This window comes from Pleurodeles waltl, chromosome 1_2, assembly GCF_031143425.1.
Source record: "Pleurodeles waltl isolate 20211129_DDA chromosome 1_2, aPleWal1.hap1.20221129, whole genome shotgun sequence".
Classification (NCBI taxonomy): Eukaryota; Metazoa; Chordata; class Amphibia; order Caudata; family Salamandridae; genus Pleurodeles; species Pleurodeles waltl.
In genome coordinates this window covers 570,837,684-570,863,461 of record NC_090437.1, presented here as the reverse complement: position 1 = coordinate 570,863,461, position 25,778 = coordinate 570,837,684, and positions in this window count along the sequence as shown.

The window sequence follows — 25,778 nt, the reverse complement described above, 5'->3', positions numbered from 1 at the left end:
ACTGGAGTTGTGGTTAGCAGGACTCCAGTGACACAGTCAAGCATACTGACAACACAGTAAAACACACTGACATATATTTATTCATAGTAAAGTTAGACCAAAAGTCTAACTTTGCTTTAAGTTTACCTTTGTGATTCGGGCCTTGGGGGTGTAAGGCTTGTCAGTAGGTTTTAAATGCTAAGTCATGGTGGCAGTAAAAATCCACACACAGGCCCTGCAATGGCAGGCCTGAGACATGGTTAGGGTGCTACTTATGTGGTTGGCACAGTCAGTGCTGCAGGTCAACTAGTAACAATTAGTTTACCGCACAAAGGCAGCACACTTTACTAGGGACTTATAGGTTAATTAAACCCTAAACTAAATTATGCATTTGATCAGTGGGGCATTAGAAGAAGCCTGCAACTAGGCATAATTTTGGGTGCCATATGCATCATATATCTCTCATAGCAGAAATAAAGAATACTGCAATGGGGATGTTATGCCTTACTGAAGGTGACAACCTAAATTACAACCCTGTGCTTGTAATCCTATTGAACCATGCCATAGTTACTTCTGTTGTAAGATTAAATTACTTTAGTTCTTAGCTTAAATATTTTTCACATGTTTCTGCGTGGAAACTATGGGACCAGTTCACTAAGGCATTCATGTACTTTATGAATTAGACCCTAATTCTATATCTTTGTTAGCTCCTATGTGTGTCCTTGACTTATGGCTGCCTCTCAATGCACCTAAGAACTACCCTGGAATCACTGTAACTACCGCACATTTGGTAGTGCTTGTGAACAGTGGCAGGTTAAATAAACTCAACTTTAATTGGAAAGTTTGAAACTGTGAATCTACCTTACATTACAGCAATTTATTATAAACCTTCCCTTCTTTTCAGCCTGCGTCTGGTTGAGAGGGTGCCTCTTGCATCACAGATGTGCAATCTAAATCTACTACTCCCCCATCTGTGGTTGTGCCATGCACAGCGGAGGAGGGCAGGCAAAGATTTGATCAAAACTCTGGCCCATGTTTATCAAGATTTCGCCCTAGCACCACGCAAGGGGGTGCAAAGGCAACACCAAACCTAAGTGAGATTTATCAAGCCATGCAAGGCCATCTATTGTGGCCCTGCATGGTTTGATAAATCTAGCGTAATGCAAGGCAGCGTAAACCGCTGCCTTGAGTTACTCTTCCCCATGGAGGCATTCTAGGTTTGGAGCGTGGGTGCTCCTACGCACCCACCCATGGTTTTTGGCACATTCCCAGGTCTGCAATTCATGGTACACCTGCGAATGCATAAAAATGCTATGCCTCCCCAGGGGAGGTATAATGGGGTGAAATATCTTTATTTTTCCTTGTTTTTTCCTCTCTCAATGAGGAAAGTTTTTGTGCAGTAAGATGTCCCTTCCTGCACAAAAACAATCCTTGACTCACAATGCAAGAGTGCCTGCATTGGTGCTAGGCAGCCAAAAGTGCGCCACAGTAGGAAAGGACAGGAATGTACCATATAATATTAAAAGCAACACATTGCTGCCCATTCCCTTTCATGCAGCGCAGCAAAGCAAGGTAACTTGCAGCATTGCACTGCATGAAAGTTTGATACATTTTCCCCTCTGTTTTCTGGTGAGAAGGCCTATGCCACTCTCCTGCTGAAAGAGGTGGCGGGGAAATATACTTATATGCGATGACTGACTGTTGGATGCAGGAAAAATACACAGTGCTCAGCTAACATAAAACAGTAGTCAGGACGAAGGATGTACCTCTGATTAGAATTTAAAGCTTGACAAAAATTGTGAAGATTATGATGAATTAGGGAATAATTATGTAAATCATCATTTTAAAGAGGGGTGTAGTGATTTGAGATTGTGAATATTACACATTGTCTAGATGATTTTCAGAAAAGGAATGAAATTTGGGGCCATATTTATGGCTTGGTTTGTGTTTCTCTTGCACCATGCAATGGTGCAAGAGTGATACAAACCTTAAGTGAGATTTATGAAGCCTTGCAAGGCCACCTTGTGTGGCCCTGTATGGCTTGATAAATTTCAAGTAATGTCACACAGCGCAAATCGATGTGTTACATTACTATTCACCAGTGAGGTATTTCCATCGATGTTGCATGGGTGTAGCCACGCAATATCCATGGATTTTGATGCATTCCAGATTTACAAGAACTTGTAAACCTAGTAATGCATCAAAAACCTCCACCTCCGCTGGTGAAACCTAATCTCAGGATCGTTTTTGTGCAGGAAGGTGCCCCTTCCTGCACAGGGTGCTACAGGGAACTTTGATATGCTTCCACCAAGTATGACTCAAAGAAACTAGAAAAGGTCAGGGACCTGGATCATATAAAGTGTGCACAAATGTACTTATTTGAGACATAGTGCCAGATTATGAGGCTGGTGGTCCGAAGACCGCCAGCCTCGTGGTGGCTGTTAGACCGCCTGGGCTGAGGCGATCCAACCACCACATTACGAGATTGGTTGCTTAGACCACCACATTACGAGGTTGCTGTGCAGATGAGGGTGGGGGAGCTCTCTACGTGCGGCAGCATTGCCTCCAGCTCTATTGTGAGCTGGCGGAAATGCTGCCTCACCTTTCCCACTGAGCTGACTAGCAACAACCTTTGTTTCTGTTGGTCAGCCCAGTGGGAAAGTCGTAATGGGGCCGGCGGGGAGGTCAGCCTCATGGCGGCAACCACCTGTAGTTTGGCGTATGGATGTTTCCGTCAGCCAAACTCTTAATGAGCCCCATAGTCTAAGCTACGCTTTTAGATTGATTGCTTTTGTTATACAGGGGAGAGCTTGTGTAGAGGTGTGTTACCATTCCTGGCAATATAAATGATTATTTTTCTACTGGAAGATTAATGGAATGTACTACTTTTAGCTGGAAAATAGCAGCATTGGTAAAAGTCTGCAAAGGACGGACATAACACAATACAAAATAAAAGCACATCATAACAAATACGGAAAAAAGACAACCAGCCCCAAGCAGCCAACGACAATGAATATATCTATGATGAAATATAGCTGATCTATTTCTTCACAGAGCATGAAGGCCACTACAGCGCTTGATGAGCAGCATAACCACAACAGAACAACAATAAACAACACAACAATATTTCTACCCAGCAAAATATAATGGTGGTCTGCAACACAATTAGATGGTCTCTGCTTCAATGAAACAGTCTTTGCAGTGTCAGCACTCCTCATCCCCCTGAACAAGTACCTGACCACCCCTAGGGGGTCATTCCAACCCTGGCGGTCGGTGTTAAAGCGGCGGCCAACCCGCAAACAGGTAGGCGGCCAAAAAAATTGAATTCCGACCATGGCGGGAACCGCCAACACAGCCCGCCACTCCGACCGCCACAGCAGTACAGACAAGCAGCGCGGCGGTCACCGCCAACAGACAGGCGGCAGACAATGTACCGCCCACCCTATCACAATTCACCAATCCGCCACCTTTTCCGGGGCGGGAGCCCCGCCGATAAAAACACGGCGGAAACAGACTTCGAACGGTAAAACGCTCACCTCCATACACCCCACGAGGAATCTGGACAGCATGGAACCCGAACTACACATCCTACCAGCTATTGTCTACCTGCTCCTCTAACAGGAGCACGAACGCCGGTGTAGAAGACAACGGTGAGTACTGCACCTACGACACAGGGGAGGGGGTAGGCAAAAAATTACGGGGACACACATACGCCACACACCCACCCCCACCCTCACCCACTACAACACACACATCAATGCAGAGCAACAAGTCAGAGTGACACCCCACAACCCCCCCAGAAGAATGCAAAGACAAAATTAAATGATCATTAAAAATGAAGTATAATATAGCATAATTGAAGTTAAGTGAAATATGAAAATATAAAAAAAATATATTACATCATGAACAATATATACATAGGTCAAAAGTCCGGCCCATATTGGCTAACATCCATTGTTCGTGGGCCAATGGGCCTAAACACATGGGCAAAGCCCACACACGAGACCCGATTCCATTGGAGAGAACACTGCAGGGGCATCAGATAGTATAACGACAGGCACCTCAGGGGGAAGGGAAGGGGGGCACCTCAGCCAGTTCAGTCCACAACGCCAGATCCACGTGGGGCCTCCATGCCCACTGTACCATCCTGGGGAGTGCAAAGCCACAGTCTCACAAGTCTCTACAGTGGGTGGGTTGCCCACTGTACCATCCTGTGGAGTGCAAAGCCACAGTCCATCAAGTGGAGTACAGACTCCACTGGTTCTGGAGGAGGCATGGTGCCCAGAGTGCTTCGTGAAGCCCTGGCCGACACAGATCCGGCCCTGCCAATGGGCCAGCGGTGCTTGACAGGAAGGGCCCAGCGGAGCGGTGCTTGAGATGAAGGGCCCAGCGGAGCGGTGCTTGACAGGAAGGGCCCAGCGGAGCGGTGCTTGAGATGAAGGGCCCAGCGGAGCGGTGCTTGAGATGAAGGGCCCAGCGGAGCGGTGCTTGAGATGAAGGGCCCAGCGGAACGGTGCTTGAGATGAAGGGCCCAGCGGAGCGGTGCTTGAGATGAAGGGCCCAGCGGAGCGGTGCTTGACAGGAAGGGCCCAGCGGAGCGGTGCTTGAGAGGAAGGGCCCAGCGGAGCGGTGCTTGACAGGAAGGGCCCAGCGGAGCGGTGCTTGACAGGAAGGGCCCAGCGGAGCGGTGCTTGAGATGAAGGGCCCAGCGGAGCGGTGCTTGACAGGAAGGGCCCAGCGGAGCGGTGCTTGAGATGAAGGGCCCAGGGGAGCGGTGCTTGACAGGAAGGGCCCAGCGGAGCGGTGCTTGAGATGAAGGGCCCAGCGGAGCGGTGCTTGACAGGAAGGGCCCAGCGGAGCGGTGCTTGAGATGAAGGGCCCAGCGGAGCGGTGCTTGAGATGAAGGGCCCAGCGGAGCGGTGCTTGACAGGAAGGGCCCAGCGGAGCGGTGCTTGACAGGAAGGGCCCAGCGGAGCGGTGCTTGAGATGAAGGGCCCAGCGGAGCGGTGCTTGGCAGGAAGGGCCCAGCGGAGCGGTGCTTGAGATGAAGGGCCCAGCGGAGCGGTGCTTGAGATGAAGGGCCCAGCGGAGCGGTGCTTGACAGGAAGGGCCCAGCGGAGCGGTGCTTGAGATGAAGGGCCCAGCGGAGCGGTGCTTGACAGGAAGGGCCCAGCGGAGCGGTGCTTGACAGGAAGGGCCCAGCGGAGCGGTGCTTGAGATGAAGGGCCCAGCGGAGCGGTGCTTGACAGGAAGGGCCCAGCGGAGCGGTGCTTGACAGGAAGGGCCCAGCGGAGCGGTGCTTGAGATGAAGGGCCCAGCGGAGCGGTGCTTGACAGGAAGGGCCCAGCGGAGCGGTGATTGAGATGAAGGGCCCAGCGGAGCGGTGCTTGAGATGAAGGGCCCAGCGGAGCGGTGCTTGACAGGAAGGGCCCAGCGGAGAGGTGCTTGACAGGAAGGGCCCAGAGGAGCGGTGCTTGACAGGAAGGGCCCAGCGGAGCGGTGCTTGACAGGATGGGCCCAGCGGAGCGGTGCTTGACAGGAAGGGCCCAGCGGAGCGGTGCTTGAGATGAAGGGTCCAGCGGAGCGGTGCTTGACAGGAAGGGCCCAGCGGAGCGGTGCTTGAGATGAAGGGCCCAGCGGAGCGGTGCTTGACAGGAAGGGCCCAGCGGAGCGGTGCTTGACAGAAAGGGCCCAGCAGAGCGGTGCTTGAGATGAAGGGCCCAGCGGAGCGGTGCTTGACAGGAAGGGCCCAGCGGAGCGGTGCTTGAGATGAAGGGCCCAGCGGAGCGGTGCTTGACAGGAAGTGCCCAGCGAAGCGGTGCTTGAGATGAAGGGCCCAGCGGAGCGGTGCTTGACAGGAAGGTCCCAGCGGAGCGGTGCTTGAGATGAAGGGCCCAGCGGAGCGGTGCTTGAGATGAAGGGCCCTGTTCAGCGGTGCTTGTCACGGCCGGGCCCTGTTCAGCGGTGCTTGTCACGGCGGGCCCTGTTCAGCGGTGCTTGTCACGGCGGGGCCCAGTTCGGCAGTGCTTGCCACGGCGGGGCCCTGTTCAGCGGTGCTTGACATGTGTTCCCAGGGAACCAGGGGTCAGATGTAGCAAAGGTTTTTACCCATTATGTGTCTATGGGAAAAAGTGTTCGTACATATGGCCCCAGATCGGGCCAATATTTTCCGCTCAGTCGCCATCCGACCTTTCGCTTGCGGGGCCCTCCTGTGCTGGAGTCCTGGGCCCGTGGGTGTCCTCCTTCACACCCGAAATGGGGCTGGTGGGGCCCTCCTGGGCAGCTCGCCTGCTGCCGGAAATGTCCGCCCTGCTGCCCTTGCCCTCCTTCGCCAAATCTCTGGGGCCCTTGCCTCCCTTTGTGGATGTGCCAGGGGACGGTGCCAGGGTATTGCCTTTGGGGGCTGCCGTCTCTGGCCTCTCGCGCCGGCCCTTCCCTTTTTTAGTTTTTTTCCCAGGGGGTGGGCTGGCTGTCCCCTTGCTGCTGGCCGATGTTGCTGCCCTAGAAGCTGGTGGACTCCAATAGCCCTGGACTATGGTCCTTGTAGGTGCAGGGCTTGTGGTGGCTGAGGTGCTGTTTGGACTCTTACGAGATGGAGGGGGTGGGTCAGGTGATGCAAAGAGGTTAATTTTGGAGAGGAAAAACTTTTTAGGGGCAGTGGAAAGGGTAGGTGCAGTGGGTATGGGAGTGGAGGAAGAGGATGTGGTTGTAGGAGAGTCAAGTGTGCTGTCTTTGGGTGCAGGTGCTTGTGACGGAGGCTGTCGTGAGGTGGATGGCTGTTGGGTGGGTGGCTGCCTGCGTTTGTGTGGTTTGGAAGAGGGGGTGACAGACACACTGGGAGAGGACACAGGGGACGTGTAAATGGCAGTGGGGGTGGTGACTGCACGTGTGCGGAGTGTTCTTGTGGGTGTGCTGGTGATGGACGTACTGGCTGATGGTGGTGTGCATGCAGGTGTGAGTGGAGACGTCACAGGGAGGGAGGAGGGAGACGAGGAGGAGGGGGACACAGAGGAGGCAGTGGCTGTTGGCATGTCTGCATGTGGATGTTGCATGTGTGAATGCTTGTGTGATCTGTGGTGCTTATGTCTGGATGAGCTGCCCTTGGGTGTTGATGTGTGTGCAGGCTGGTCTGTAGGTGTGGCTGGGATAGGCAGAGGAACAGGGGAGTGGGACTGGGATGAGGAAATTGGAGGGGGGAGGCAGGAGACAGGGACAATGGCTGCCGTCAGTGCTGAGGCCAGAGCGTTGAACGATCGCTGATGGGCAGCCTGACCCGAATGAATGCCCTCCAGGTATGCATTGCTCCGGTGCACCTCCCTTTCTACACCCTGGATGGCATTCAAAAGGGTAGACTGCCCAACAATGAGCGTCTGGAGGAGGTCAATGATCTCCTCACTGAGGGCAGCAGGGGTAACTGGGGCAGGGCCTGAGGTGCCTGGGGCGAAGGAGATGCCCGCCTTCCTGGCCGAGCGGGCACGGGGCGAACGCTGAGGGGCTGCTTGGAGGGCGGAGCTGGTGCACGGGGTGGCGGCTGTACCTGTTGTAGCGGTGGGCACGGATGTTGCCACCACCACAAGGGAGCTCCCTTCCGAGGACGTGTCTGTGTCGCTGACGTCTCCACGGGTCCCCGTTGTGGAGCTCCCCTCGCCCTCCGTCTCACTGGTGAACTCGGAGTCGGTTGCATGGCCCTCCAGGGCCATGTGAGATGCAGCTCCCTCGTGCTCCGATGCCACTTTTCCTCCGCCTGATGATGCTAATGCACACATGAACAGGAAGACCACAAAAAAGGGGGGGGAGAAAAAATGACATGTTGAGTGCATGCATTGGCGACACCGTTGGCGGAGAGGACAGACACAGAAGCCCCCTGCACTACGCTGCTCAGTCGGTGTACACTACTCAATTATTGTGACTTGGCCTACAAGCCTATGGACGACAACTGCACACATAGGTGACCCAGGGCCATGGATAGCTGGACTTAGCACCCTACAGAGGTGGGGGGTTGGGGCACAGGGCCATGCCTTACGGAGGGGACCAGCCTACAGAAGTCGCCCTGGCCTAGAGAAACCCACAGCCCTCCTCCCCCACCCAGACACCTCCACTGTGCGCTAACATAGCAGAATGTGCTGGTACTCACCCCCTTGTGTCTGCTGTGATGTCCTCACGCGCCCATCCAAATCGGGGTAGGCCACAGCCAGGATCCGGGACATCAGGGGGGTCAATTGAGGGGAGCCACCCCTCCTACGTTGGGAGGCCATCCCCAGCAGAGCCTCTGCGGTCTTCCTGCTCCCGCGGCGGATGTCCTCCCACCTCTTGCAGCAGTGGGTGGCCCGTCTGTTGTGGACCCCCAGGGTCCGGACGTCCTTGGCGATGGCACGCCAAATGTCGATCTTCTGATGGGCGCTGACCTATGTGACATGGACAGGGTGGGAAAAAAAAATCATCATTTTCTGCATGGTCGATGTGAGTGGCCCCCCCTCCCCAACCTTGCCATATGGCACATGCTCTCATCTATCGTGCGATGCATGCCTCATTCACTCCCCTCCCCACCATCTTTCATCCACCCCACTCAACACAGGCATTGCCCCCAAAGCATGGGCCCAGTGTACTTACCTGTTGGTCTGGAGGACCGTAGAGTAGCGCATACTGGGGGAGGACCCCATCCACAAGTTTCTCCAATTCCTCAGATGTGAAGGCAGGGGCCCTTTCCCCAGTCGCAGCAGCCATTGTATCTTCCAGACCGAGGTCACAGCAGCACTTGCAGTATAGGTCCTCTCCTGTGGATGATCAGGTCTCGAGTGATTAAGCAGATAGAAGATGGCGGTCACGCCCGCGGCGGTGCGTACCGCGACCGCCGGCGCACATCGTTATTGGCTCCTGAGACCCATAGGGTTCAATGTTAACCAATGCTGCTTTGCGCCGCGGTCTTCGACCGCCTACCGCCACGGTGTGCATGCCAGCGCAGTGACCTCACATCCCATTGTCACACTTCACAGGTCAGGCAGCCGCCATTTCAAGGGCCCACATGGCTTAATTTGTACTGCGTCACACAGGCCTAGGCCTTTCATTGCCACTCATACAAGCCATTCAATGCATAGCGATTCGTGTTCTGTGCAAGCTGTGGTTACGTACCTGTGGGTTGCTTGACTCTGTGCTCCATGTTGTCCTTCCTAGGCACCGTCCGCTGGGACTTGCGAGGAGATGGAGGAATGTTCCCGTGTACAGACCGCTGGTGGACCTGTCGACAATGGAAGAAAGACATGTCATACTGACATACAGACTTGACCGAGCCACTATACAGGAACTGTGTGCCCAGCTGGAGCCAGACCTGATGTCCCCCATTCGCCAACCCACAGGGATTCCCCCTCTGGTGCAGGTTCTGTCAGTACTCCATTTTTTGGCAAGTGGATCATTCCAAACAACAGTGGCCATATCATCAGGGATGTCTCAGCCTATGTTTTCTAAGGTTTTGTCCAGAGTGTTGTCTGCCCTGATGAAATACATGCGGAGATACATTGTTTTCCCTGAGGTGGGCGAATTGGCTACAGTGAATTGTGATTTCTATGCCCTTGGCCATATCCCCAACATCATTGGTGCCATTGAGGGGACCCATGTGGCTTTGGTTCCCCCCAGTGAAAGTGAGCAGGTGTACAGGAACAGAAAAAGTTATCATTCGATGAATGTCCAGGTGGTCTGTTTGGCTGACCAGTACATCTCCCATGTTAATGCAAAGTTCCCTGGGTCAGTGCATGACGCGTACATCATGCGAAATAGCAGCATCCCTTACGTGATGGAACAGCTACAGAGACACCGTGTGTGGCTAATTGGTGACTCTGGTTACCCCAACCTGTCGTGGCTACTGACCCCAGTGAGGAATCCCAGGACAAGGGCAGAGGAACGGTACAATGAGGCCCATGGGCGTACTAGGAGGGTGATCGAGCGGACCTTTGGCCTCCTGAAGGCCAGGTTTAGGTGCCTGCATATGATAGGTAGATCCCTAATGTACTCACCAAAGAAGGTGTGCCATATCATCGTGGCCTGCTGTATGCTTCACAACCTGGCTTTGCGACGCCAGGTGCCTTTCCTGCAGGAGGATGGTCCAGATGGTGGTGTTGTAGCAGCTGTGGAGCCTGTGGAGAGTGAAGAGGAGGAAGACGACGGGGACGACACAGACAACAGGGACACAGTGATACAACAGTATTTTCAGTAGCACACAGGTACGAATCAACCCCGCCATTTTACATTTACTTAAAGTCTCCTGCCTCTCTACTGTCTGTGTTTCCCCCCAGTTCCTGTTAACTGAGTTGTGACTTTCCCTTCCGTTTTCAGAGCTGTGGGCCCCACTGCGTGACCTCTGCTTTGTTTGCCTGTGGACTACAGCTGTGTGACAGTGGTATGTTGTCATCACAATGTAACTGAACATTTTGGCACCGTTATGTCTAATACATTTGTTCAAAATACAAGCAGACTCCAGATTTTTTAAGTGCAATAAGTGATTTTATTAAAGTGCTAAATTTAGGGACATGATTGTAAAACGGTGATGGGTGATGGTGGAGTAATGTCCATGGCAGAGTCCAGTTTTCAGTCTCACAGGTGCATTGTCTATATGCCTGTGGAAGGATGGAGCAGGGGCAGTTTAAGTTTGGACAGGGGGACAATGTGGGACATTGGGATGACATCAGGGGGTATAGTTTGCTGGCGGTGGTCTTGGCATCCTACTCTGTCTTCTTGTGAGATCTCAGGTACCGCTTGCGGGGTGGTTCTTCTTCTGCAGGAGGTGGGGTTCTGGTGGCCTGTCGTTGTGTGGGGGCCTCCTGTCCACTAGTGCCGGCGGAGGTGGTAGGCTGTTCCTGGTCCAGGCTAGTGACAGGGGCCACATGGTCCCGCAATGTGGTGACTATCTGGTTAAGGGCCACGACGATGGTCCCCATTGTGGAACTAATGTTTCTCAGTTCCTCTCTGAACCCCATGTACTGTTCCTCCTGCAGTACCTGGATCTCCTGGAACCTGGCCAGTACCGTAGCCATCAATTCTCCTGGAAGCGGTGATATGCTCCCATGATGGAGGAGAGGGCCTCTTGGAGAGTCGGTTCCCTGGGCCTGTCCCCCCCCTGTCACACAGCAGCCCTCCCAGTTACCCTGTTTCCCTGGGCCTCTGTCCCCTGGACCGTGTGCCCACTACCACTGCCCCCAGGTCCCTGTTGTTGTTGGGGTTGTGGGTCAACCTGGGTGCCCTGTAGTAGTGGACACACCGCTGATTGACGTGTCCTGGAGACAGAGGCATGGGCCCGCTGCGTGGGAGCTGTGCTGGTGTTCCAAGAGGGGGTTAGGTCTGCTGTAGCCTGTGGCTGTCTGTGGGGAACCGACTGTCCCGAGGTCCCCGATGGGCCGGGCTGGTCATCTGGGTCCAGGGAGACAGAGCTGCTGTCATCACTGGGGGCCTCTTCTGGGGGTGGGATGGACATCTCTGGACCCTCCTGGGCGGTGTGGTGGCGTTCGGGTCCTGCAGGGGTATAAGAGTATGGTTATTGCTTCTGTGTGTGCCATTTCGTGTAATGGGTGGGTGGCCGTGTACCCCAGTGCTGGCATTCCCTTGTGGGGGCTTTTGTGACGGTGGCTTGTGGGGGAGATGGGTATGTGCAGTGGGCATGCTTTGGTGATGGGTGTCCATGCTTTGGGGAGGCATGCAGGGCTAGGTTTTGGGATGGGTGGGTTGTGATGGTGAGCCATTTGCAAGGAGTTGGTGTGATGGGGGTGGGGGTATGATTTGGCATGCAGGTGGGGTGGGGGGAATGAAGTAGTAAAGATTTGACTTACCAGAGTCCATTCCTCCCCCTACTCCTGCGAGGCCCTCAGGATGCAGGATGTGCAAGACTTCCTCCTCCCATGCTGTGAATTCTGGGGTAGTAGGTGGGGGTCCGCCGCCAGTCCGCTGTACCGCAATGTTGTTCCTTGATACCATGGAACGCACCTTCCCCCGTAGGTCGTTCCACTGCTTCCTGATGTCGTCCCGATTGCGTGGATGCTGTCCCACAGCGTTGACCCTGTCCACTATTCTGCTCCATAGCTCCATCTCCCTGGCAATGGTGGTGTGCTGCACCTGTGCCCCGAAGGGCTGGGGCTCTACACTAACTATTTCCTCCACCATGACCCTGAGTTCGGTGTCAGAGAACCTGGGGTGTCTTTGGGGTGCCATGGGGTGGTGTGGATGAGGTGAGGGGTGGTGTATGTGTTGTAGAGTGTGGTGAGTGTGGTGGTGTATGGTGTTTTGTGCGTGGAAATTGTGTGGGTGATGTTGTGATTTGCCTCTGTGTGATGGTCTACTCTATGCTGTGCTGTCTCTCTCTGTCCTTCAGTCGCAATTGTGGTCGTAAGGGTTTGTGGGTGATGTGGGTGTGTGTTTTATATTTAATTGGGTGTGTGGGAGTGGTGTGTGTATGTGTCTCAGGTGTGTGTATTTTGAACTGTCCAATGTGGTAGTGTTTTGTAAAGGTGTGTGTATTTTGACCGCGGTTGTGTGTACTGCCAATGGAATACCGCAGTTGAAAGACCGCTGCAGGGATTTGTGGGTCGGAATGGCATGGGCGTATTGCTGTTGGCGTTACGGTGGAGGTTTGATCGTCGCCAGTTTTGCGCTGGCCGTTGCTGTGGCGGACTTTTGTTGTTGTCGGGTTTTTGGCAGTTTGCCAGTTGCGGGTCAGAATGACCGTGGCGGTTTACCGTGGCGGTGTTATGGCGGTCTTCTGACCGGCGGTAAGCGCCTTTTACTGCCGAGGTCAGAATGAACACCTTAATCCAATGAGGAAATTTCACTGAATGCCACTAGACAAAATTAGGGCCAGATTTACAAGGCCCCTGCACCTCCGTACACCACAGTAGCGTAATTTCTTTTTTACGCTAATGTGGTGTTAGGTAGGCATTTCTGATGCACCATATTTACAAAGTGGCGCAATGCTATCATTGTGCCACTTTGTAACCCCTTGCGTCACATTATGCCTTTGCCAGGCATAATGTATGCAAGGAGGGCGTTACCCCACAGAGAGGCCGCAGAAAATGGCGCAGTGAAATCTACATGATTTTACTGTGCCGTGTTTTCCCATCATTTTTAATAACTGCACATTGAAGGCGCTAAAGAGATGGCCCATAATAACCTATGATCCTCCATAGTGCTTTGTGGACTACCACCATAATTAATGGCCCTGATCCAGCAAAGCAACACAAAAGGATGAAGGACAGAGAGCTGAACAATGCAAACACTTACACCCAGTCACAGATCTGGGTTTAATTCATCGTTTTTTGCTCACCATGCCATCCCACTTTGGACCCAGCCGTATGCAAATCAGTCCTGACCCTGTTCCTCTCAGGAACAGTCCAGCCCAAACTGCTAGGCCAGGTACAGGATACATTTGTTGGATGAATCAACATGTTACTGGACATTTACACAGAATCATGCAGTTCATTACAGTTCAATACATTGTACATTACCTGTAGATAAAGCACAAATACTCAAGATGTGTCCAAGGGTGTTTATTGAAAATTTATATACAATGGGAAGTGCAATAGAGTGGGGTGATGGTTGAGAATAGTACAGTGTAGTGGGCAAGACTGTTTGTAGCACAGGACCAGTGTCCAAGGGGCCATAGGAAGGGGAGCAATGGCAGTGGACAAGGTAACACAGTTGAACACAATGGGGACAATCAGGAGGGCCGCATTTCCTGGCGGTGGTCTTTGTCTTGGCAAGTGTCTCTAGTATCTGTCTGCGTTGAAGGGACAGTTCACCTTCGGCAGGGGTAGGGGTGCTGGTGGCCTTTGGGTCCTGTGGCAGGTCCTCCTTTCCACTAGCTGCAGCAGATGTGGAGGGATGGTCAGTAGACTGGCAAGTGGAAGGGTCCCACTGCTGTGATGTGTAGTCCCTCATGATGTTAGCCCTATCAGCCAGACCCCTGCAATGGAAACCATGGTGGTGTTCAGGGCCTGCAATTCTTTCTTGGTCTCTGGGTGGTGTTTCTCCTGCAGCCACTCGTTCTCCTGCATGATGTTTATCACCTGACCCATCTTGTCCTGAGATTGTTGATAAGCCCCCAGGACATTTGTGAGTGCCTCCTGGGCAGTCGGTTTCCTGGGCCTGTCCTCCCCCTGGCACACAACTATCCTCTGGCCGTCCCTGGCCTCCTGTGCCAGTGTCCCCTGAATGGTATGCCCACTGCCACTGACCCCAGAACCCTCATTGCCTTGCCTGGGAGCTGTGGACTAGGGTCCCTGTACAGGTGGGCACACTGTTGATTGATGTGTTCTGGGGACAGAGGTCTGGGAACATTGGGTGGCTGCTGTGGTGTTGGATACTGAGGGGGGAGGTTCTGTAGTAGACTGGGTGCGGGCTTGGGTAGCATCACAGCAGTACACTGTTTGAACAACACCAACATCTGCAATAAGGGAAGGCATAGGTAAAAGTCAGGTGGGCTGCAAAGGTGATGACTTGCATTATGCTGCAGTCACACAGCATAACACTAAAATGTAGAAATGTATAGTTCAACAGTCTTACCTGAGTGTCATTGGAAGAACTGCAGGATCAAATGTGACCTGTTGTCCACATCCTCCTCCTCTTCCTCCTCCTCACTATCCCCAGTGTTCACTGCTGCCACAGATGCATTGTCACCCCTCTCCTCCTGCAGATAGGGCACATGCTGTCTGAAGGCCAAATTGTGCAACATGCAGCACACAACGATTCTGTAGACCTTCTTAGGGGAGTAGCATAGAGATCCACCTGTCAAATGGAGGCACCTGATCCTAGCCTTCAGGAGCCCAAAAGTCCTTTCTACAATCCTCCAGGTACAGCCATGAGCATTATTGTACCTATTTTCAGCCCCTGTTTCAGATTTCTAACAGGGGTCAGGAGCCAGGACAGGTTTGGGTAGCCGGAATCACCTGCAAGAAGTAAGGGACACACATTAGCCCTGCACAATGGCATGGGCTATGACTCCTGAAGGCATTCACTGACACAGATTGAGTGGGGACTCAGGCTCACATATTGGCCATACTCTGTGCCTCTGTAGTTGTGCCATCAGTCCTGGGATACTACTATTCCTCAGGACAAAGGCATCATGCACTGACCCTGGATACCTGGCAGTGATGTGGGAGATGTACTGGTCAGCAAGACACACCATCTGCACAGTGGAAACTCTTGCGATTCCAGTACACTTGTTCAGTGGCCCTGGGGCCCGTCGATGGCCCCAATAGCATGTGGTATATGTCCCATTGCATAGAATCCAGCCTTCACAGTGGGTAAATCATCTACCTGGGGAAATGCGATGTAGCTACACATGTGTTTGAGCAAGGCTGCCAAAACCCATGCAAGCACAATAGAGAACATTGGCTGTGACATCCTTGCAGCCAAGCCCACTGTCACCTGGAAAGAGCCAGATGCCAGGAAATGGAGCACTGCGAGTACCGGTACAATAGTGGGGGATTGCTGTGGTGCTACGGATAGCAGGTATCAGATCAGGCTCCAATTGTTCACACAGTTCTGTGATTGTGGCCCTGTCCAGACAATAGGTGAGTATGATGTGCCGGTCCTCCAGTATGGCCAAGTCCATAACGGGTCTTTACACGGTTGTTTGCCTCCTCCTATTCCTCTGCAGTGGTTCGTACCTAAGGGCCCCAAATGTAAGAAAGGAGTGACGACAGGAACCACGAACATACTACAGCAGTGTACACAGAGCATGTTTGTATGTTGGACACTGGAACTGTGTAGGAGAGTACATTCGACTACAATGACGCACTTATTAATCTGTACATGTGTACTAGCATTAGAAAATAGCAACCGACTGTCCTGTATGCAGGGACAGGTGGAAGTGAACTCACTCTGCTGGCGTTCGCATCATGGCGGGAGGTGGTCTACACCGCCATGCAATTCCTCGTTGGCTAGCATGACCCTCTATGGAGAATGGGAACCAATGATGATCAACACCGGCGATTTCCTTTCTACCACTTCACTTGATTCCTGACTTTCCACAGGATGACATCTCCACTGTGTGCGCTGCTGTGACCAGTGTCTGGAACCTGCCATGGCTTGTGCAACAGGGGAAAGGGCCCCAGCCTTCACTTTGGAGGAGTTGGAAAGCCTCATGGATGGGATCCTACTCCAGTATGGGCAGTTGTGTGGGCCTCCAGACCAACAGGTGAGCACACCATGGGTACGTTGCATGCAACATGGCTGCATGGAGATGTGTGTGTGTGTGCTGGCAGTGTGTCAGATGTGGGGATATGGCTGGTGGCAGCTCTAATGCAGGGCTACGGGTCATGTGTGTGCCTGATGAGGGGATAAGGCTTTTTGTGAGCCATATGTGGGACAGGCTGGATTGCCTGGTTCATGGTGTTCCATCTTTTGTGTTTCGTCTGCAGGTCATCACCCATCAGAAGAAGGGGTTGTGGCGTGCCATCACCAAGGATGTGTGGACCCTGGGGGTCTATAGCAGGGGGAGCACCCACTGCAGGAAATGGTGGGAGGACCTGAAACGCTCGGCCTAGAAGACCACAGAGGTCTCACAATGAGGGAGGGGTGCCCGTCGAAACCTGACCCCCCTGATGTACCGCATACTGGTGATGGCATACCCAGAGCTGGAAGGGCGCTTGACAGCATCACAGCAGCCACAAGGGGGTGAGTACAGTGTATTTGACAACCATCACTGTTGCCTTGCATGGTATTTGGGTGAAGGGTACCAGTTAGTGGATGCCCCAATATGTCAGTTTAGACATTGCTGTGTGGTCCAGCTTAGGTTAACAGGGTGAAATGCATGTGTTTGATAGCTAGGTAGCTGCCATTCCATGTCAGACAGGGCCTAGCTGGTCCCAGTTGGTGTGTAGCTGGTGGTGTTGGTCTCCTACCTGCTGTGGTACTTAGCCAATGGTTTGCCAGTGTGCTCCATACTACACATTATCAGTCTCAGTGTGTGACAGTGATGTGTATTCCATTTGTGCTCTTGGTGCTGTGATTGATACAGCGCTCCCTTTCTTTCTCCCCCACCTCTCCTTTTGTCATCCTGTCCATGTGTGCGTTAGCATCATCTGGCGTAGGAACAAAGGCACGGGCGAATGAGGGAGCTGCAGCCCACGGGACCCAGGAAGCAGAGTCCACCAACAGCGAGGGGACCAGTGGGACGGAGGGCTCAGGGAGCAGAAGGCTTTTGACCTCCTGAGATCCATCTCTGTAGGGCAGTCAACCATAGTAAATGCCATCCAGGGGTTGGCATCCCAGATGCAGCAATGCAATGCCTTCCTGGAGGGCATTCACGGTGGATTGGTGGCCCTACAGAGATTGTTTCAGGCTCTGGCCTCTTCACTGACCACAGCCAGTGTCCCTGCTTCATCCGTTCCCCCTCCAACTACCACTTCACTATCCCAGTCTCCTTACCCCCAACCCATCCCACACACACATTCTGACAAGCATGCACCCAAAACAACACACAAGACCCGCACAGACACACACAAGCAGCACACTTCAGTACACAAGCACTCACACAGCCAACACACAGATGCACATACAACATCATCCACTGCCTCCACTGTGTCCCGTCCTTCCTCCTTCCTCACATTCACATCCTCACTCACACCAACATGCACTGCATCAAAAGTCCGAGAACCTGGCAGCTGCACAGCCTTCATTACACATGGAGAGAGGAAGAGGGAGGAGGGGGGATAAATATGGAGGAACACTCCGTACTTAGCTCCCTATAATTCAAAATACACACGAAAGTACGGGGTTCTCTAAAAGCGGACGTCGCGGATATTAGCGTAGCCCTGGGTTGTATGTATTCCTATTTGGAAGGGTAAAGTCAGTGGAATGTCAGTTGGAAATTACCGAGTGGAACAGCGAGGGGTGGGAAGAAAGGGATTTCCTTTTACGGACTAGGTGGTCTCACACACTATATAGTGTCATGCTTCATCATTTGACCACCTAGACCCACCCAGGTAGGACAGTGCCACCTGGGCGGACTCAACCTCACTGTTAAAGGAACAGGAGGGAGTGCGTAAATAAACTTGTTTCTGGAAAGATCGGGATCCAGCTAATCTACTGAAAAACTAAAAACACCTAAGCAGACACCTGTGAAGAGCAACAAATTTAATGGTGGTGTCTGACTGGTGTAGTTAAAAAGGGGGGTTGGGACACCTCTGTGAGGACAAGGACTCACAGGTTCACCTAACTAATTACTAGCCAACATGTTTCTGCCCTCAAAAGTGAGCCAATGAAGGTCTCGGGGCATTCGTCAGGGCCTAGGATCCCTACGTCTCACGTTAGAGGGAAATACTCTATGGGGAAATCAAAGAGTGAGAAAATGAAAAATGAATGATCTACATTACCCAAGGAATTACCTTGAGGCGGCCCTTTTCTTAGAGGCAGCTAGCCTCTGGTATCCAGGAGGGGGAGTGTCCCCTTATAGTCACACATACATCAAAGGGGACGCTCGCCGTGCGCCTACTTCGTCCTCTCCTTGGACCGCTTGTGACAGCCTTGCCCACAGTCACCACAACAGCAGACCGGTAGACATGCACCCCACACACCACATGCACAGTCACCACCACCACCATTACCACATCATGCAGCACACCCACCTCACTTGCAGACACCACCACAACATCCATCTACACGTCATGTTTGTCTTCCCCCACCCTGTCTGCCCCCCTCAAGAGACACACACATGCACGCACTCAGACCCCCAACTGCCATCCACCTCACACATGCACACTGTCCTTGCACCTGCACACCTCTTCCTTCTAAGACCACTCCCTCTACCTCCACTCCTGTCCCTCCTCCCACATCCCACCCCATTGGCCCCAAGAACCTTTTCCTTGCCTGCTTTGACATCTTCCCTGCCCCTCCCCTGTCCTGCCCATAAGAGGAAGGTCCCACTACCCCAGCCCACTATCTCGAGTACACAGTCTGACACACCTCGACCCCCAAAGTCTCCAGCTGCCGCTAGGGGGCACATGAGTGCGACGTGGCACCCCGCACCAAGGGCACTCCCCCTCGAAACAGAGGGCTAAAGTACCACCCCCTCCCTAACAGACTGGCAAGACCATAGGGCCACCTCCAAAACCTAGGGCCAAGGATGCCCCACCCAAATCCCTGGACAAGGAGGCCTAACCAAATCCAAGGCCAAGGATGCTACACTCAAATCTCTGGCCAAGAATGCCACACCCAAATCTGTGGCCAAGGAGGCCACACCAAAGTCCCTGGCCAATGAGGCCACAACCAAATCCCAGGCTAAGAAGGCTGCACCAAACTCCAAGGCCAAGGAGGTCCACCTACATCTAAGGCCAAGGAGGCCACACCAAAATCCAAGGCCAAGGAGGCCACACCAAAATCCAAGGCCAAGGAGGGCCCACTAGAAACCATGGCCAAGGAGGCCCCACTCAAACCAGAGGCCAAGGAGCACCATCGTGAACCAGAGGCCATGGAGCAGTATCGCGAACCAGAGGCCAAGGAGCAGCATCGGAAACTAGAGGCCATGGAGCAGCATCCCGAACCAGAGGCCAAAGAGCAGCATCCTGAACCAGAGGTCAAGGAGCACCATCAATAACCAGTGGGCAGGCAGCCCCCTCCAGAACCAGTGGGCAGGAAGACCCCTCCAGAACCAGTAGGCAGAGGCCCTCTCCCAATGACTGCCCCCAACCCCTGCCCCTTGAGGGGCCTGCCCATGTCCAACATGGTCCCCCAGAACAGTGGAGTCCCATTGTCAGGAGTCAGGTTGGGGCTTGGACTTTGCTCTGTGGGCATTTGTGACTTTGGACTGGCCTTTGGGCCTGCATGTATTTATTTCTGCAGTTGTGTATGTTTTTTGTATTTTACATATTCATACAACAGTAATACAGTGGTTGGAACAGCTTATGTGCCCTGTGTTTCTTTACTCTGGGGTTCTGTTACTGTTATTTTCCTCTGCATCTGGTTCTGGGTGTATGGTGTGTGTATGGTGTGTGTTGTGCATGTATGTGTCACTCCCCCCCTCTGTCCCTCCCTTGGGTGCTTCGCCTTCATCGACGTTGGTGCTCCAGGACGGCCACAGCATAGTACAGCATCGGGAAGACTTGAAGTTCTGGTTCAATGGCGGCCATGGACTCCTGTGTGTCCCTGGAGGTGAATGTCTCCTTTTATATGATGTGATTCTGACAGGCTTTTAGTGGCGTTGGTACCATACCGGAAATTCTGGCAGTGCCCTATGTCATATTATAGTGGGCGGATCCTTGTCTTCTGCCTGCCTGTAGGTGGCTACCGCCGTGTTTGGTGTTCATACAGCCCTGGCGGTTGGTGTAGTACATTGGCTGTCTATGGGAGGGTTTACAGCCATGGTCATTATTTGGCGGTGATTACCACCAGACTGTTGGCGGTGATACCGCCACATTAACCCCGTACAGAAGGCCACCATGGTCATAATGACCACCTTATTCTTTTAAAAAATATCTTGACTTGTGTATGTTGGATTTTTGTTGTTTTGGTAGTGTTTTGTTTAGATAAATATTACCTATTTTTCAAAATCTGTGTTGTGTCATTTCGTAGTGTTTTCACTGATTTACTCTGCGTGTTGGTACAAATACTTTACACATTGCTTCTGAAGTTAAGCCTGCCTGCTCGTGCCAAGCTACCAAGGGGGTGAGCGGAGGTTAACCAATGGTGATTCCTCTTAATTCTGACTAGAGTGAGGGTCCTTGCTTAGACAGGGGATAACCTGACTGCCAACCAAAGACCCCATTTCTAATATTGGTGATCAGCGGTGAGGATTGGACTTGTATTTGTACTTGACATACAGTGATTAAGTGTACACTGCTGTTTTCAGTGCAGACCATTAGGTGGCCACATACAGCTTGTTTTTTCTTTTTCTCTTTTGGATTGTTTTTTCCTACTTCCAAATTTTTACTGATCTTTGATTGACTTTTTGAACTTTGGGTACTCTTTTTTCTTCCTTGGAACCTGCACTTTTGTTGATTTTTCATCATGTCTTAATCTGGAGATGCATCATTTGGAGATGCTTTCGACATAGGGAAACTGGAGAGCTATACAGTTGCTCAGTTGAGGAAGTTCTGCAAAACTCTTGCCAGTCCCATTAAGGGCTCCACCAGAAAGGAGGAGCTGCAGAAGGCACTGAGGGCCTGGGTGGCAGCCAAAGAAGCTGAGGAGCACACAGAGGGGGAGAAGGAGGATGAGGGTGAGGAGGTGCAATCCATGCACAATGGTATAGTGGGTGGGTCTGTTATGTCAAGGGAGAGAGTCTCCAGGGCAAGTAGCAGTGTGTCACCAAAGGGGCTGACTCCTGAAGAGTTACAGGGCAGAGAAGCAGAGAGGGCTTACCAGCTGGAGTTAGAAAAGTTTAGGATTGAAAAGGAGATGGAAGAAAGGAGGATGGCCACAGAGGAGAAGAAGATACTGCTGGCTCATGCGTTCAGCTTGAGGGAGCTGGATCAGAGGAGCCAGTCCAGTAGGGATTGTGGCAGTAATATCACAATGGAGCCTGAGAGGAGGGTGCGCATTCCTAAAGACCTTGTGAAGGATTACAAAAGGGAGGATGGCATATTCTTGTGGTTCAAGGGGCATGAGTCTGCTCTCAATAAGAATCTGGTCCCTGAAGCTTATTGGGGGGCAGGTCTGTGAAAGCACTTTGAGGCAGAGGGGAGGACTCCCCTACGCTATCATGAGGGATACCCTACTCACAATGTACGGTCTGACCCCTGAGAAGTATAAGGATAAGTTAAGGGCCTATAAGAAGAACAAATCCCAAACTTGGTTGGAATGTGTTGATTCTTTCTGCAGGTCACTGGATGGTTGGGTGTAGGGCAGTAAGGTGAGAACATATGAGGGGCTTTACAATTTGATTGCTTGGGAACACTTGTACAGTTTATGTTTTCCAGAGCTGTGCCAGCACCCAATTGACAGCAAGCTGACTGACCCCAGGAAGCTTGCGCAGGAGGCGGACTGCTGGGAGAGCCCCAGGGTCCAAAAGAGGTATGGGGGAGACCATGCGAAGGGTGGGCAGGGTCCCTCTCACAAGAAAGGGGGGTAAGGGTAGACAGGTGGAATTCTCTAAATGGCCCCAACCTAGTTCCCAGGGTGTAGGAAAGTACCATCTTGCCTGGCATGTTACCCCCATTTTTACACGTATGTCAGTTTGTTTTTGCCTGTTTCACTGGGATCATGCTAGCCAGGAGCCCAGTGCTCATAGTTTGTGGCCTGAATGTGGGTACCTGTGTAGTGACTAACTGTGTCACTGAGGCTCTGCTAACCAGAACCTAAGTGCTTATGCTGTCTCTGCCTTTAAAATTGTCACTATAGAGTAGTGACCATTTTTAACAATTCTAATTGACACACTAGAACACCTTTATAATCCCCTAGTATATGGTACCTAGGTACCCAGGGTATTGCAGCATTTCTTTTGCCACCCATAGGGAGCTCAGACAAATCTTACACAGGACTGCCACTGCAGCCTGAATGAAATAACGCACATGTTCACAGCCATTTTACACTGCACTTAAGTAACTTATAAGTCACCTATATGTCAAACTCTCACTTAGTGAAGGTTAGGTGCAAAGTTACTAACTGTGAGGGCATCCTTGCCCTAGCAAAGGTGCCCCCACATATCTCAGGGCCATTTCCCCTGACTTTGTGAGTGCGGCGACACCATCACACGTGTGCACTACATATAGCTCAATACCTATATGTAGCTTCACAATGGTAACTCCGGATATGGCCATGTAACAAGTCTATGATCATGGAATTGTTTGACAAGCCTCAGAAGCAGTCAGCCTGGCTGTCTGCTTGGTGGCAGTTAGTGACAGACGCACCTACCTATGATCCATCCTCTGTTCCATATTCTGTGGCACACTACTGTTCCTCAGCACATATGAATCATGGACTCAACCAGGGAACATGGCATTCACATGTGAGATGTACTGGTCTGCAGTACATACCAATTGAATGTTCATGGGGTGAAAGTTCTTCCTGTTTCTGTACACCTGTTTACTGACTCTTGGGGGGATTATAGGTATGTGGGCGCCATCAATGGCACCTATCACATGTGGTATTTTGGCAAAGGCATAGATGTCCGACTTGATGGCAGGGAGGTCAGTACTTTGGGGAAACCTCACATAGGACTGCAGGTGTCGTACAAATGTATTCAGGAATCTTGTCAGTATCATGCTAAACATTGGCTGTGAAAATCCAGCACCCATGCCCACTGTCACTTGAAATGAGGCTGTGGCCAGGAAATGGAGTGCAGAGAGCACCTGCACTTCTGCAAGGATGGCATGCTGATTACAATTTGCCGGAGTCAGTGCAGGATCCAGAAACGCACAAAGTTCAAGAATAGTTGCACTATCTGTAATTGATAATGATGTGACGCTCCACCATGGTCCGCATATCCACACGTGGTCTGTACACTGATGGGGCCCTTCCGCGCCACAAGGGTCGGTACCTAGGAGGAGTTAGAAACACGTGTGAGGAACACACATACATCAGCACACATTGTCAGTCATTGAGCACTGCTGACTTGATTGTAGGGACACAAATGCATAATGTGTTTGACATAACATCAACTAGACCACAATTATTGATCAGGGCTTCTAAGGTGTGGTCATGTTAATGGTCACATGCATGTGTGTTTGGTGAACATTAGGGTCTGCATTGTGCAGATGGTAGTATTATAAATGCGTAGTTATTGGCAAAATGTCTTCCCCCTGTAATCCAGAACTGTTGGGGTGGAAGTGACCTCATACCGCTAGCGGTAGATGTAACAGTGTAAAGCGGTGTTTACCGCTGTGCACAAATTCATTGGTTAACATGGATGCCAATGGGGAATCCTAGCGTATCATGATCGCCGCCGGCGGTGACGATGCACACCGCCGCAGTGCGTACGCGAAGTCGTCACCCAAACTTCACTTGACACCCTGATCTCGTGCAAGCAGGTACTCCACTGAGTGTACTGCTGTGTCCTGCCTCTGGTCATGGAAGTGGCTCCTGTTGCAGGAGAAAGGGCCCTGGCCTTCACCCAAGAGGAATTGGAGAGGCTCGTGGGCGGTGTCCTGCCCATGTACGCCAGGCTCTACGGACGGCCAGAGGTACAGATGAGTAGGGGGATTGTGGGCAATGGTTGTGTGTAATGGATGGTGTTGGCAGCATATATGTGTGCACCTTGGACTCTGGATGGGCCATTGTTCCTGACATGCTGCGTGTGTATGTGCTGTTAGTCTGTTTGTACTGTCCGTCCCATAGTGGACGAATAGCCAGCTTTATATGTTTACCAAGTGCCTAACCTCTGTGTTACATTTCTGTGTGTCCCTTTTGGGTCAGCACCTACCAGAAGAGGGCACTTTGGCATGCCATTGCCAAGGAGGTGCGGACCCTGGGGGTCTACAACTGGCAGAGCACCCACTGCTGGAAGAGGTGGGAGGACCTGCGGCGCTGGGCACAACAAATCTGCGAGGCCCAGCTGGGGAAATCCTCCCAATGGGGAAGGGGTGCCCGTCGGGCACTGACCCCCCTAATGCTACGCATCCTGGTGGTGGCATACCCGAACCTGGATGGGCGCTTGAAGGCTGCACAGCAGTCACAAGGGGGTGAGTACACATACCATATATTTGACCCTTGATGGATGTCTGTGTGTGCATTCGGGTTTATGCTGCTTAGTTGCAGGGACTCTGACTGATGTCCATCTACATGATGGCCCCCGAAGGGAGTCGCGGTATTTTGGTCAGGTCTTCTACACATCGGGTCCTTAAGTTGTTTAGGGAATGGGTGTAGAGCAGGGTTCTGGACACTAGTCAGGGGCATGGCCATGGGTATAGTGGAAGGTGCTGCCTGTTGGAGGGTGTTCTGGGTGGGTGTATGTATGAACCACTATGTTCACTCCTTTCAGCTATTTACAAGTGTCTCTTCTGTTTTGTTTCCCCATCCCTGTTCTCTTGTGTTGTCTGTGTACATCAGCATCATCTGGTGAGGGAGCTGAGGCACTGGAGAGTGGGGATTCAGCGGCCCACGGATCCTGAGGCAGAGTCATCTGACGCCAAGGGGACCAGTGGGTTGGAGGGCGATGGGAGTACCACGGGGAGGCAACTACCACTGGAGGTAGTGACTCCGATACCCCCCGATGGGGGCTCCCTGGCGGTGGCAGACCCTAGTTGGCCCACACCTACTGTATCATCTTCCACCACCCCTCATGCCATCACTGCCCTCCCATTTGCTCCCCACCGAGTTGCCTGTGCCCGCTCACCCAGAAGGGTGGGCGTCTCCTTCGCCCCAGGCACCTCTTCCCCTGCCCCAGTCAGCCCTGTTGTCCTCACGGAGGAGGCTATTGACCTCCTGGGAACAATCTCTGTTGGGCAGACAACCATCGTCAATGCCATCCAGGGGCTAGCATTAGAGATGCAGCAGACCAGTGCATATCTGGATGGCATTCACAGTGCCATGTCTGGCCTACAGAAATCTTTTCATGCTCTGGCCTCCTCTTTGACAGCAGCCAGTGTTCCTGGTCATTCCTTCCCCCCTCCAGCCTCCTCTACCCCTTCCAGCACCCCTTCACCTGTCCAAAGCACACATTCTGACATGCAGGCACACACCTTAACACACAAGAAGCACACTTCTAAACACAAGCACCACACCTCCCACCACAAGCATTAAAACAGCCAGCATACACATGCATACACAGCAACATCCACTTCCCACAGTGTCCACCTCTTCCGCCTCCCTGTCTGTCCCCTCTACATGCACACCCCCAGGCACTGCACCTTCATTCACTGTTGCTGAGCCTATTCCTGCACTCACCA